This window comes from Archocentrus centrarchus, chromosome 11, assembly GCF_007364275.1.
Source record: "Archocentrus centrarchus isolate MPI-CPG fArcCen1 chromosome 11, fArcCen1, whole genome shotgun sequence".
Taxonomy (NCBI): Eukaryota; Metazoa; Chordata; class Actinopteri; order Cichliformes; family Cichlidae; genus Archocentrus; species Archocentrus centrarchus.
Window position 1 is genome coordinate 9,733,965 of NC_044356.1, and position 12,689 is coordinate 9,746,653.

Here is a 12,689-nt window from a genome sequence, read left to right on the forward strand (position 1 = left end):
AGCCCACAGCTGTGAAGATGCAGGGGTGTTTTTCACAGGTAGTCTGCTCCTCCTGTGAAGTAACGGATCGATCCTCAAAGGCTGTCGGTGCAGTGCGTCTGCGCAGGCTCTCAGTTGTCCAAGTCATGGAAGTCAGCTGGACCAATTGCGCGAGTCTCATGATTAGTCTCAGGACAGCCTCCGAGGTGAAGTACTACCAAAGCAGCTGGGGTTCTTCGGCCTCTGAGAAGTGAAACATCTTAATGAACCAGAATGAAGTCCAGCTGCCTTCACTTCAAGCGGTTAAGCCTGCCGATGCTGATGGGAATCAACCCTGAGACCACAGCTGAGTCTCCATCAGGGCATCATTGATCCTTCTGATTTTACTGCTGCAGGAGGGAATGGTAAATGGTAAATGGACTAGCTCTTATATAGCGCTTTTCTACTCAGTCAGAGCACTCAAAGCGCTTATACAACATGTTTTACATTCACCCATGCACCCCCATTCATACAAGCACTTCCATGTTTACTAAGCTAAGTGCTTTTAATTAGCTAACATTCACACACATTCATACTCCGACAGGACGGTCGGAGAGCAACTTGGGGTTAAGTATCTTGCCCAAGGATACATTGGCATGTAACCTGGAGTAGCCAGGAATCGAACCGCTGACCTTCCGATCAATAGGTGACCTGCTCTACCTACTGAGCTACAGCCACCCCTAAGAGCATGGCGAGTGGAAAACACTGGCTGATCCTAAGTTGAATGAATATCATGTATGGAAAATGGATAAGGAGCTGGTGGAGACCCAAACCGGAGCTAATATAAAGTTAATATTGAACACGAGCGTGACTTCAACTAAAAAAAATCTAATATGGTTCATAAATATTAATTGAACTGACTCAGGAATATCACAATGAATGAGCCTCACAGAGTCCTCATTTTCCAGGATTTTTCAGCACATCCTCCATTTCCCACTCCTGTGACAGTCTGATCCTTCTCCTCACTTTTGAGTCACGTCCGATAATGGCTCCGTGCTGCGGTGTGAAGCCTCGGGGTCGTCCGTCAGTTCACGCTCGCCGATTCAACGCTCAGGTTACTCCACGCGGGAACGAGCATCAAATTCAACCCAAAACTGTGGTGATGGGTTCGCGGGGCTCACTATGGTGTACCCCCCCCCCCAGTTCAGTCCCACATTGATAAATTATACATGCCTCGCATCACACTTCCCACGCTGCAGCTTATGTAATGCCGGCCGCGCGTGGAGAAGCGTATGCACGTACGTGTGTCTGTGTGGATGTATTTATATCCAGCCTGGGATTGAAGGAGTGGTGACTCATTCTCTTTGCTCTTTATTTTTACCCCACGTTCTGCCCACCCACCCACCACCTATTCCTTAGAAGAACGAGGAGATGAAAAGAAGAATAGTATTAGCTTAGAATTTCCCAACTGTACAGTGATGTTAAAATATCACTGCATCTCCATCTGAGTGAGAGCGCTTCCAGATCAGCATCCATCCCCCTCTCACATCAACAACACTGCAGCGTAAATTATGACGCATGATAATATTTATTTCTCTTCAGAAATTACCAGTCTGTGTCTACATGAGATCCAAATGACAGGACTACACTCACTGGTCACTTTATTAAGTACACCTTGTTAGTCTGTTGGCACGATGGCACCACACAGGTGCTGCAGATTTCTCAGCTGCACATCAATTATCTGAATCTCCTGATCAAGAAGCCAGTTTGAGATGATTTGATGATGGATGGTCAGCAACAGTACTCAGGTGGGCTGCGGGGTTTAAAACTATAGTCAGTTGGTACTAATGAGCCCAAAGAGTGCAGAGAAAATCTCTCCCACAGCGTTGCAAATTGAGCAGCAGCAGCCTGAACTTTTGATCCAAGGCATGACGGATCCACACTTTCATGTTGTACACACCCAATTCTGACTCCATCATCTGAATGTTGCAGAGATTCACCAGACCAGGCATCATTTTTCCAGTCGTCCAATTTTGGTGCGCCCGTGTGAATTGTGGCCTCATTTTCCTGTTCTTAGCTGACGGGAGCGCCTCCTCCTGCTCCTCGTAGCCAGGATAACTGGGTAATGAATGATGGGTTTCTGGTTTAAGGCACCTTATCTTATACACACTGATGATGGCCTGAGTTCTTATCAGATGGTTGTCCAGTGCATTTCTTTTGCTCGCCAGACTATTTAACTGCATGCAACCAAAGCCTGCTCAAACATGACTGTTCAGTGGAAACAAACGGAAACCAGAGAGCTTCCTTGTCCCTTGATATCTGCAAAGCTTTATATACAGATTTTACAGCAGTGGCAGGTCTCAACTTCCAGTTGGGATCTCTTAAAAATGTGTTTTCAAGCTCAAACTGAGGTAAAAAATGGACTTACAAAGCTCTTAAAGGCTGCAAAGGAGGCGACTGCAGACTCCTGCTTTGTGTATTGTACAGTGGTTCAAACACACAGTAGGGCACGCTGCGTTCCCTCCCTTTGTCTCTGACAAGAACTGATCAGATTTGGTGCAGAGTCACTATTTTAAGAGACTGCAGTCAGCAGGAATCCAGCATTATGTTTTATTACGTAATGCTACACCTGCCTGAAACTCTCTCATTGTGCTTAGCAACCTGCAGGCTCAGCTCACACCTGCCAGCACATCGCTGTCACATTCCTGCTCAGTACAGCCGTGCTAATCTGCACTTACTTCCTACACAACACTGGCAGAAAGGTCAGCGTCCCGGCCAGCGGACTGAGAGTAATGACGGGGATAAAAGTGCCCCTGTCCCTCCCCCTCGCTAAGTGAAAGTCACGGGGTGCCAGACGAAGCCCAAATCAGCGGCGACATCTCAGCTGCAGCTTGTTACCACGGCCGACCTTGTGTGCTCAATCAAAATGTCAGGGCCTGGGCCGGGCAGGAAGACTGAGGGTCCAAGTAGGCGGGTCTGGAGACGGCCTGATAGGGGTCCACCATTGTGCAACCCATTCTGAAGACGAGGCTGACTCATCTGTGCCATTTTACTGACTTATCCACTCAGAGGGGAAGCTGAAAGGGGCAGCCATGCCTGGGCACACAAAATTACAACAAAAGGATGAAAAAGTGACCACAAAGAAACACAAAACGACCACAAAGAGGCACAAAATGACACAAAAAGATGAAAAATGAAGATAACGAGACACAAAATGACCACAAAGTTCACCCCAGTTTGTTTGTTTGTGCCTCGCTGTTTGCAATATAAATCAAAAACCTTTGAACCAAAACTAATTCAACTTTGTGGAAATATTCTTTAGGGGCCCAAGAACCTAAGATTTTATTTTCAAGGTCAAAGGTCAAGGTCACCCAAAAAAAAACAACAAAAAAAAAAAAATTCTTATCACTGGCTAAATTTTAACATTTAAATCGCACTTAATTTTTTTCATCTATTGTGATGAAATTTGATACTCAGGTATAAACAGTTACTGTTCATAATTCATTGTCTATTTTAAGAATACTCCCCACTGCCCTCTGCTGGCAGCACGCAGCTACATCACGCTTTGCTTTAGACCTGCAGCCTAGCCACAAACGTTCATGCTGCCGCGTCTAGATGCACAAAGCACCCGTCAGCAAACAGCAAAACGACCGCAGACAGTCATGTTGGACAGGCGGGGCTCCGGTCTCACCGTGCGTCCACAGCTGCAGACGCACGTACGGCAGCTCCAGGCTGATATCCAACATTTAAAGCTCGCAGAAGTTTTTTTTAAACCTCCTGCTGGTCTTACATAACTGTTCTTGAGGGACGTCGTGTTAGGCTGAGTCGTCCTGAAGAGCAGGGACGACAAACGCTTTCAAGGTGTGAATCCATTATTGATGAGGCTTGTTTAGAGCACAATTCATTTGGCTCAAGGAAGCAGCAGACACGCCGCACTTACAACTGATGCGAACACATTACATAAGGGAGCAGCGGGGGGGGGGTGAAGGAGGAAATCCTTTGGTGCTGAACGTGAGAAGCATCTGACACGCTCGCTCAGTGAGCGGCGTGATGCTATCAGCTGTGAGACGAGCCCCGTCTTATCATCACACTGTTTAAAACGTGTCATCTTCAAAGATGGAGATCCTCATCACAACACCAGATCGCTTCTGTCTGTCTGGAAAGCAAAGAGAGATGGAAAGAAATGGGTGAAAAGATGGGAGATTTTTCCAGAGATGTGAGAGGCAGAGACCAGAGTGGCTGGTTCAATTCCCAAAGTGCACATATTGCATGCTTGTAACATATTGTTTGCTGTGCTCATTTCCGGCTTTGTTTTTATTTGTTTTTAATTCTCAGATTTATTTATCTCGTGCTCGACCTCACTTTATCTGAGGCCGCCCTTTCTTTAAGCTAACTTCCTCTGAACAGCAGGTCTGTGGGTCCTCTGTGCTTACAACCAGAGCTCCCATTGGCCAAGAGGCCGGGCACACCTTGGTCAGGTTGCCAGCTTATCACAGGTTAGAGACACAGACAACCACAGTCTCCCATCTACAGGCATCCCACAGAGGAACATCAGAACTCCCAGAGGTTCAAACCTTTATATCCGTGCAGGGATCTTATTGACATCACACAGAGTGAAACGTAGGGAAAGATTCGGTGGCACAGTGTGATGCTGCGGAAAGTAGACTGCAACCAACGAGGCTCTGGTTGGTTGTCTTACTTTAACAAACCAGGATACGTTCCTGACTGACTCCATAGTGTCTTGGCTGCTAAAGGAAATAGAGCCTCTGATGGGCTTCACTTACAATGAGACTGGGAGCAGGAGGAGGAAACCCTCTCAACAGCCCGGCCACTGATGGAGAAGGGGAGATACCAAACTGCTTCCCTCCTATTGTTGCCTCTGCACCACCTCACTGGCTTTGGGGAGCCTGAGCGTTTCACTCACGTTTACTTTGACCTCTTTATTGAAACTGCGCCCATGTTTAATTTGAGCGTCGGCCATAATAACAGTATTAACAGAAAGTCAGGAAAAGCAACACAGGATCACTTTAACTCTAAGAGACGCTTTAACAAATTCACATTAAATACAGGTTGTTGCATCTTTATGGAGTGTGCATGTTTTCCTCTGGTCTCTGAGTGGATTTCATCAAACATGATGCTGAGACAATGTAGGTACGCTAAGACAATAGCAGCTTTCTCTCTCTGTGTTCGGTAGATGACGGGGACTTCACCTGTCAGGTGGAATAGACTGCAGCCCCTCAGGAGGCCTCGCAGGAGAAGCGGGTACAGATAATTACCTGCCAGTCAAATGGTTTTTTGGGGGGGCTTTTTTAGCCTTTACTATGACGGGAAAGCTGAGAGAGAGCGAGCAGGGACACGCCTGGGGCGGATTCAAACCCAGGTCACTTCAACCTGCTCAACCCGCTGAGCTATGCAAGCACCCCAGTCAGTCAGCTGTGTTATGTGGTGACAGCATCTATTTAACATGGGCATTAGAATGTAAATCATTAAACTGTGGCTAAAAAAGCTAAAAATTGTTCCAATAATAATAAAAACCAGTGAGCCACTGCAGCAGACCACCCCCTCTGTTTATTCTCCAGTTAGCTCTCCGTGCAGCCTCGGGGGTGGGAGCAGGTGGCGCCACAGGTGAATATAAGGATAATGAGTCGATTTACAGGAGATCATCGCCGCCTGGATCGGGTATTGACCGGCTAAATGAGTGATGAGCTCTGTGACTCCGTGTTCAGCCCCAGCGGCACAGACGATGAATCACTGCGAGGGTCCCGGTGGGTGAGACAAGGCAGAGCTGGACTGCAGGCCACAGCTCTGAGAGCCATGTTATGCTGCCCTCTTGTGTATTTTGGGGAGAATGACAGTTTTTATTTCATCATTGATTTTAGATTTATCATTAATAAATCCCACAGGTTGATCAAATCAAAGTTCACCTGATCAGAATGATACACTGCTGAGGTTCCCGTTACTGAGACCACTGAATATAAAGATAATTTAGATAATGCTTCAGAATAACTGCCTGCATAACTACCCAAAGCCATTTCAGGATGGCTGCAGAGTTGCAAGCATTAAGACTTTTACTTACCAAAATAATAGTAATAAAAATAATAATTCTGAATTCTCGGTTTGTTTGTTTCATGCAGATTAACCACTTCACTTGAGGGCACCAAAAAGAGTAACTAATGCTTAATTAAGTGGTAATTAACGAGTAGTTTCCAGTTAATTAGAAAGCTGTCATTATGTAGACTCTTAAGTATTTTTTATTCATATGTGTTTTCACTAAAGCATCTTTAATTTCTTGAATCAGGACCTGTAGTTTCAATGATTTGGCCCTTGATCCTTACAAATTTCTACTTATAACTGCAAAAAAAATATTAGCAGGTAATCTAACACACTGTTTGTTTAAGATAATAATAAAGAATGAGAGCAGTTTATTTTCAGATTACAGCCCTTGGAATGGCAGGATGTATGCTAGCAGTTGTTTGGTTTTGGATAAATACACAATGATGATGCAACTGAGCTGTTCTCAGAAAATGTGAACATACTAGTTGTAAAAGATCAGAGGTGTACTGAAGAGTTCGGGTACATGAAGTTCCTGCCCCATTTCTCCAACCCCCCCCCCCCCCCCCCATATTTGTGATTTTCAGAGTTTCCTGGATTCTGGTCAGTCATGAAAGCTCGCGGTCCTTCCTGTCTGCTGCTGGAGCCAGAGAACGAGGGCTGTTACTGCATATTTGTCACACTGTCCCTCGCACGCGACCACTGTTGCTCAGGACAATGGTCCCTCATCAGAAACTAATCATCGCTGAAGAGAAACCCGGCGGGTGGGGTGGGGTGGGGGGGGGGTGTTGTTGCTCATTGTTCAAAAAGGAGAAAGGAGGGGAGTGACGAGCTGACACGAGGAACAATGGAGGTGAAGAAAAAGGCCTTTTCTTCCACATCATCATCATCATTTAACATTAAATAAAGTCAGAGGGTAAAAAATAAACTGTCCCAAAGACGGGAAGAGGTGGTTTCTTTTAAATGTTCCTGTATTATTTTCATGGTTAACTTGTCTGTAAGAAACAACACTAATGTGTTGCTGATCATCAGAAACCCACAGGCTGCTGCTGCTACAGAAACACTTCAGCTTCTTGTCTGTGTAGATTCTCAGTTATCCAGGTCATAGTAGTCTCTGGAGCTTGAAAAAGGCGACTGGACTTCTTTTTGTTTCTTGAAGACGTTTCACCTCTCATCCGAAAGGCTTCTTCAGTTCTCAACCAAATGGTGGAGAGACCCAGGTATTTAAACCCCTGTGGGCGTAGTCCCCTGGAGGTGGTTATGACCCTCTATTGATCATGTGCTTGAACACATGTGCCCAGGTGTGAAGGGGGCGTGGGTCATATTTAATCAGTGGTTTCAGTTGAAACCAACTTAGGACTCCGCTCCATTGTTTCCTGTGGCCTATTGAGGTCACTGGAACAAAGGTGTGAATGGGGGTTGAGACGTCTGGGAAGGGAGCTCAGGACAGCACTGTAAGCGGGGGAAAGTTGGTGACGTAATCCACCTCCTCTGTTCAATGATGGTTGTTCACAGTGGACATAGATGGCTTCTTTCACTCCTCTTTCAAACCATCTGTTTTCCCTGTCCAAAATGTGGACATTGGCATCCTCAAAAGAGTGCCCTTTTTCCTTCAGATGCAGATGTACTGCTGAATCTTGTCCTGTCGAAGTGGCTCTTCTATGTTGTGCCATTCGTTTGTGAAGAGGCTGTTTGGTTTCACCAATGTAGAGGTCCGAGCACTCTTCACTGCACTGAACAGCATACACTACATCGCTGATCTTGTGTTTGGCGGGTATCTCCTTGGGATGAACCAGTTTTTGTCTTAGGGTGTGACTTGGTTTGAAGTTTGGTTTAAATACCTGGGTCTCTCCACCATTTGGTTGAGAACTGAAGAAGCCTTTCGGATGAGAGGTGAAACGTCTTCAAGAAACAAAAAGAAGTCCAGTCGCCTTTTTCAAGCTCCAGAGACTTCAGCTTCTTCTTTTTTTCATTTATATTCCAGTTAATCTTCTTTCATATTTTAACCATTTTTAATTCATAATTTCCACCACATTCATTCCTGATTATTGCTGAACCTGACAGTCCAGTTTTGCCAAAATCTCATTGCAGCAACTCAAAATGGTACTCAGTAGTTTGGATGGTGTCCTGGAGGATCTCCTCCCAGATCTGGACCAGCGCATCACTGAGCTCCTGGACATTCTGAGGTGCAACTCAGGGACGTCAAACATAATGCCCCAGAGGCGTTTTACTAGGTCAGGTGAGCATATGGGGCCAGTCAGTGGCATAAATTCATCCTCCAGAAACTGCCTTCATATTCTCACCACAGGAGGCCGGGCATTGTCCTGCACCAACAGGAACCTGCAGAGCAGGGTCCATCAACTGCATTTGTCCAAGATGCTCTCGATGCTCTCGTAAGTAATATGTTATTTGATATATCAATTTCCCTTCGAACTTATACTATTTTTAATGATGTGATGTGCAAGTCTCGCACTCACATGTTCTTTATGTTGACGGTTGTGCAGTTGTTCTCATTATAGATATAAAACAATAAAATGTTACATGTGAGCAGCGAGTTTATCTCTGCACAATCTACTTTTCAGAAGCAGTTTTTGTTGTTGATTTTTTAAATGAATATACAAACCTGAAGAGTTCAGATGCAAAAGCTTCTAAATCCACCTGGACACTTTTTTTTTTTTTTATCTAGATCTTATGGTAAATTTTAGTAATTTCATTTCACAGGCAATGGTGAGGTGCCTTTTTTCAAAAATGTGAATATAGTAGTTAACCTACTTTTTAATAAATAATATTTTGTTTTGAGGAAAACCAGTAAAATCTACAGTCCGTCCTCTGCCCAGTGTGAATGAAGGCAGAAGGCGCAAATATCAGACTATAATAAAAAGATTTCTACATACTCACACACAGTGCAACGTGTGGCACAAAATGGCAGCACATTTTAACAGTAAAGGAATAGGAGATACCAGGCCGCGGGGTTCTTGACAACGGAGGGACGGACATATACGGGGGCTGTGACCGCATGTGGGTACACGCCGAGCCGCCTACCAATCCGGTCCACCCGCGAGCAGATCGTGCGAGAGCCCCTCACAGCAGTCTTTTGACAAAAATGTAATTTAGTTTTAGTCATAATTTAGTCGGCTGAACAGTTTTAGTTGATGAATTATGGTAAGAATATAGACGACTAAATTCTACAGTCGATTTAGTCGACTAAAATATAAAGGGTGTAAAATGTAAATGCTTTTTCTTCAGTTCCCTTGAATTAGTCATTATACACACACAAAATTAAACATTTATTAAAAGTTTTGGAATATTATTAATAATATTAACAGTGTTTCACCTGCTTCCCGCACACCTGATCATTAACACCACCTTACTGAGATAATAGGAGCGTTTTACAGCAGGACGCTCTGAAAGGTACAGGGCAGTGTTCAGGACTAAGATTAGGAAAGGCTAATCCACCGCGGGGTGGAGATTTTCTCTAAACGCAAACGCTAAACTTGGAAAAACACTTTACCCTGCATGACATTAAAATGCTTACCTTTGCATGGAGATCTGGGTGAATGGTTTGCAGATGTCCTTTAAGATTTGTCGTGTTTTTACCCGAGATAGTCGCCGCACATGGTTTACACATCGTTTTGTTTGTCACAACGTCAAAGGTCAAATGTGTCCATACATCGGCTCTTCTCTTTGTCCCTGCTGACACTGTTTACATAACTTAGCTCGTTTGATTGGATGTTTTCCTAACTTGTCCCGCCCCGTCACAAAATTAACTCAGTTCTGATTGGATGTCGTCCCCGCCAAGCATTTTCGTCTCGTTTTCATTCGTTGACCAAAGTGTCAATTAATTTCACCATCGTTTTTATCCTTTTAGGTAGTTTTTATTTAGTTATTGTCTCGTTTTCGTCATGAAAAAAAAAAGGGTTGTTGACGAAAACTATTAACACTGCCTCACAGGAGCGCAGGCCGGTGAGTTCGCTCGGTAACGATCCTTCCGCAGGTCCACCGACGGAAATCTCGTTACGACTTTTACTTCCTTTAGTTAGACAAGTTTGATCGCCGAACATCGACACAAAACAAGGTTAGACTCACCTTCGGCTGTGTTTACAATCAGATGACCGCCAACAAAAGCACGCTCCTCCATGCAGCCAGAAAATGCTTGAAGTCACATGGTCCGATCATGCATTCTGATTGGTTCTAGGGTCATGGAGGCATTTATGGGCAATGGGAAATCGCGTTTGGAGGCTGTTAATAATTCATACTAGACAGAGACGCCATTTAACGGGTTATGACGCGACATGATTAATTGGCATATAGTACCTGTGGCAGATGGGTGGGGGGCGCGGATGGAAAGCTCTGGCGAGCCAGATGTGGCCCTCGGGCCGCCAGTTGACGGTCCCTGACCTACACAGACTGTACTTTTACATTCATTCACAAATGTTTGCAAAGGCAGGCTGCACGGCTAGGTGCTTGATTTCATTCACCTGTGGCAATGTGACTGAAAACACCTGAATTCAGAGATTAAGGGGTGTGGCCTAGGACTTTTATTCATATAGTGAATAAACAAACTGGCGCTAATTTATTTTTAGCACCTCACCTCCGTTCAGTTTTTGAGCTTCTTCTCTTCTTTCAGTTACAGTCCGTATTTCCGCCATAAGTGGCATTATTTCCCTTTAAACTGCTATTTAAACTATTACATAATCTGTATTTCATTTGCCACTTCAGCGATCCTCAGCTGTGTCAGTATTTGTTCCTTTTTATATTCCAGTTCTTACTTTAGAAATGAGCTTTATCTCCATCACCCGCTGCCAACGCTTTGATAAATCCATCAAAAGGATCATTTTGAAGCTAAAATACTATGAATGGCCTCTTTGAAATCACAGCACAAAATCTAAATATGGAAAAACTGTAAAGGAATACCGCAGATTTTTACCATTCTTTAGATTGTAAACATCCTGAATGTGATTTCATTGTGCGGACAGCATTGGAGGATTTCTTCCATGTTTAGGATATTAGAGTCCACAAGGATCTATCTTAAAGTAAACCCAGACAGAGATCACAGCTTCATCCAGACGCCCGGCGCTGCTCTGACAGCGGGCCGGGCCTCCGATGGAGACTGGCCTCATGGACTGTTTGTCTGTTGTCTGCGCTTTATATACTGTACATTATGAGCAACTGGAGTCAAGTCAGGCAGCACAAAGGCAAGGTCAATAATGTGAAGTGATCCGCAGGGTCAAAAGATTCGGCTCGCTGCCAGCCATTGTTGAAAGGGTGTTTTTTTCAAAGCAAGCATGCAATCCCCTTGTCTGCACTCACGCTCAACTCTTGAGTATTTCCTGTGGAGGAAACAATAAGACAATAGCAGCAAGTGGCGCGGTGGTCGGCGCAAAGGGGGCATTTCTCAGCGGTCGGCTTGGTCTTGGAATAATTTGATGATGCGAAGAAGTTTTGTTTGGACAAAGTGTAAACAATATGCAGCCATCTTTACGTACAGTCTTTGTGCCTCTGCACCTCGCCCTGTCACAGCTAATGTTTAAAAAACTGAAAACAAATACAGACTGAACAGAGATGTCAATGAAAAAACAGAAACAATAGAACACTAAAGGGGCATCCACACAGGGTCCAGTCGAGCATCGTTTAGCGGCTGATGCTCCGGTTATCTAGGGAACCCTGTCCTGATTGGCTGTAGCTCAGGAGCAAGAGCAGGTCGTCTACAAATCAGAAGGTTGGTGGCTCAATCCCCGGTTCCACCAATTTGCATGCTGGGCAGGACGCTGAACCCCAAACTGCCCCCAGTGCATCCATCAAAATGTGAGTGTGTGCAAGGATGTTAAAAAGTGTGCAAGTCACATGTCACTCAGAGGTGCTTTCTCACTGGTAGCTGCTTCAGTCTCTCACCTCCAGCCAGCTGTAATTTCACCCGCTGTCGCTGAATCCTGTCGACTTTCTGTGGTGTCTACTTGATTCCTGTTTGGAGGCCACTTAACAGTAAAAAAATGAATATTAATAGCTTGCCAATAACTTACTTTATCCACCCTTTAGGGCAAAATTCAGCCCTCTGTCTCTGCAGTTTTCTCACTTTGCAAAGCCAACCGCTGACCCTGATTAGACCCTTCTCAGGCCTGTTCTGGACCCCCAAGCCGCATGTTTGACACTCCTGATCTAAGAGCTGATTGTGAGAATTTCCACCAATAAAACTACAGACAGGTGAAGCGAATAACATTAATTACCTCATTACAGTGGCACCTGGTTTTGGAAATATCAGACGGTGAGTGATGAGTTTAGGTGGAAAAATGGGTGGTAATAAAAGTCCTGACTGGACCTCAGAGATGGATTAAGGCTTTCTGGTCCAATGAATTTTCTTTTGCATCATGTGTGGTGCCAGGTGTGTGTGTGTGTGTTGTTTACATGGGGATGACACAACAGCAGGAAGTACAATAATAAGAAGGAAAGCAGGTGGAGGCAACCCCCCCCCCCTCCCCCCCTTTCTTAGATTCTTCATTCTTGTCCTAGAGTAGAACCCCACCACAGATGAGACAGAGGAGACGAGGAAAGGAATAAAGGAGAGAGGCAACAAGTATTTAGCAAAATGACACATTTGTCCTTTGGGACAACATTTCAAAGGCATGTCAATTAAATATGACATTTTCCAACTGCATCATAAAGTGTTTTATTATAGCCTAAAA

The 12,689-nt window shown here is 44.7% G+C and overlaps 1 long non-coding RNA gene across 1 annotated transcript; it reads right to left on the reverse strand.

The window, feature by feature from the left end:
* Positions 1–2,897: 2,897 nt before the first annotated feature.
* Positions 2,898–10,341, reverse strand: LOC115787787 (uncharacterized). Its single transcript, XR_004020543.1, has 3 exons — positions 10,324–10,341; positions 10,096–10,200; positions 2,898–3,054 (listed from the first exon to the last, which is right to left on the reverse strand). It is a non-coding gene; the product is annotated as an uncharacterized LOC115787787 (long non-coding RNA).
* Positions 10,342–12,689: the final 2,348 nt, after the last annotated feature.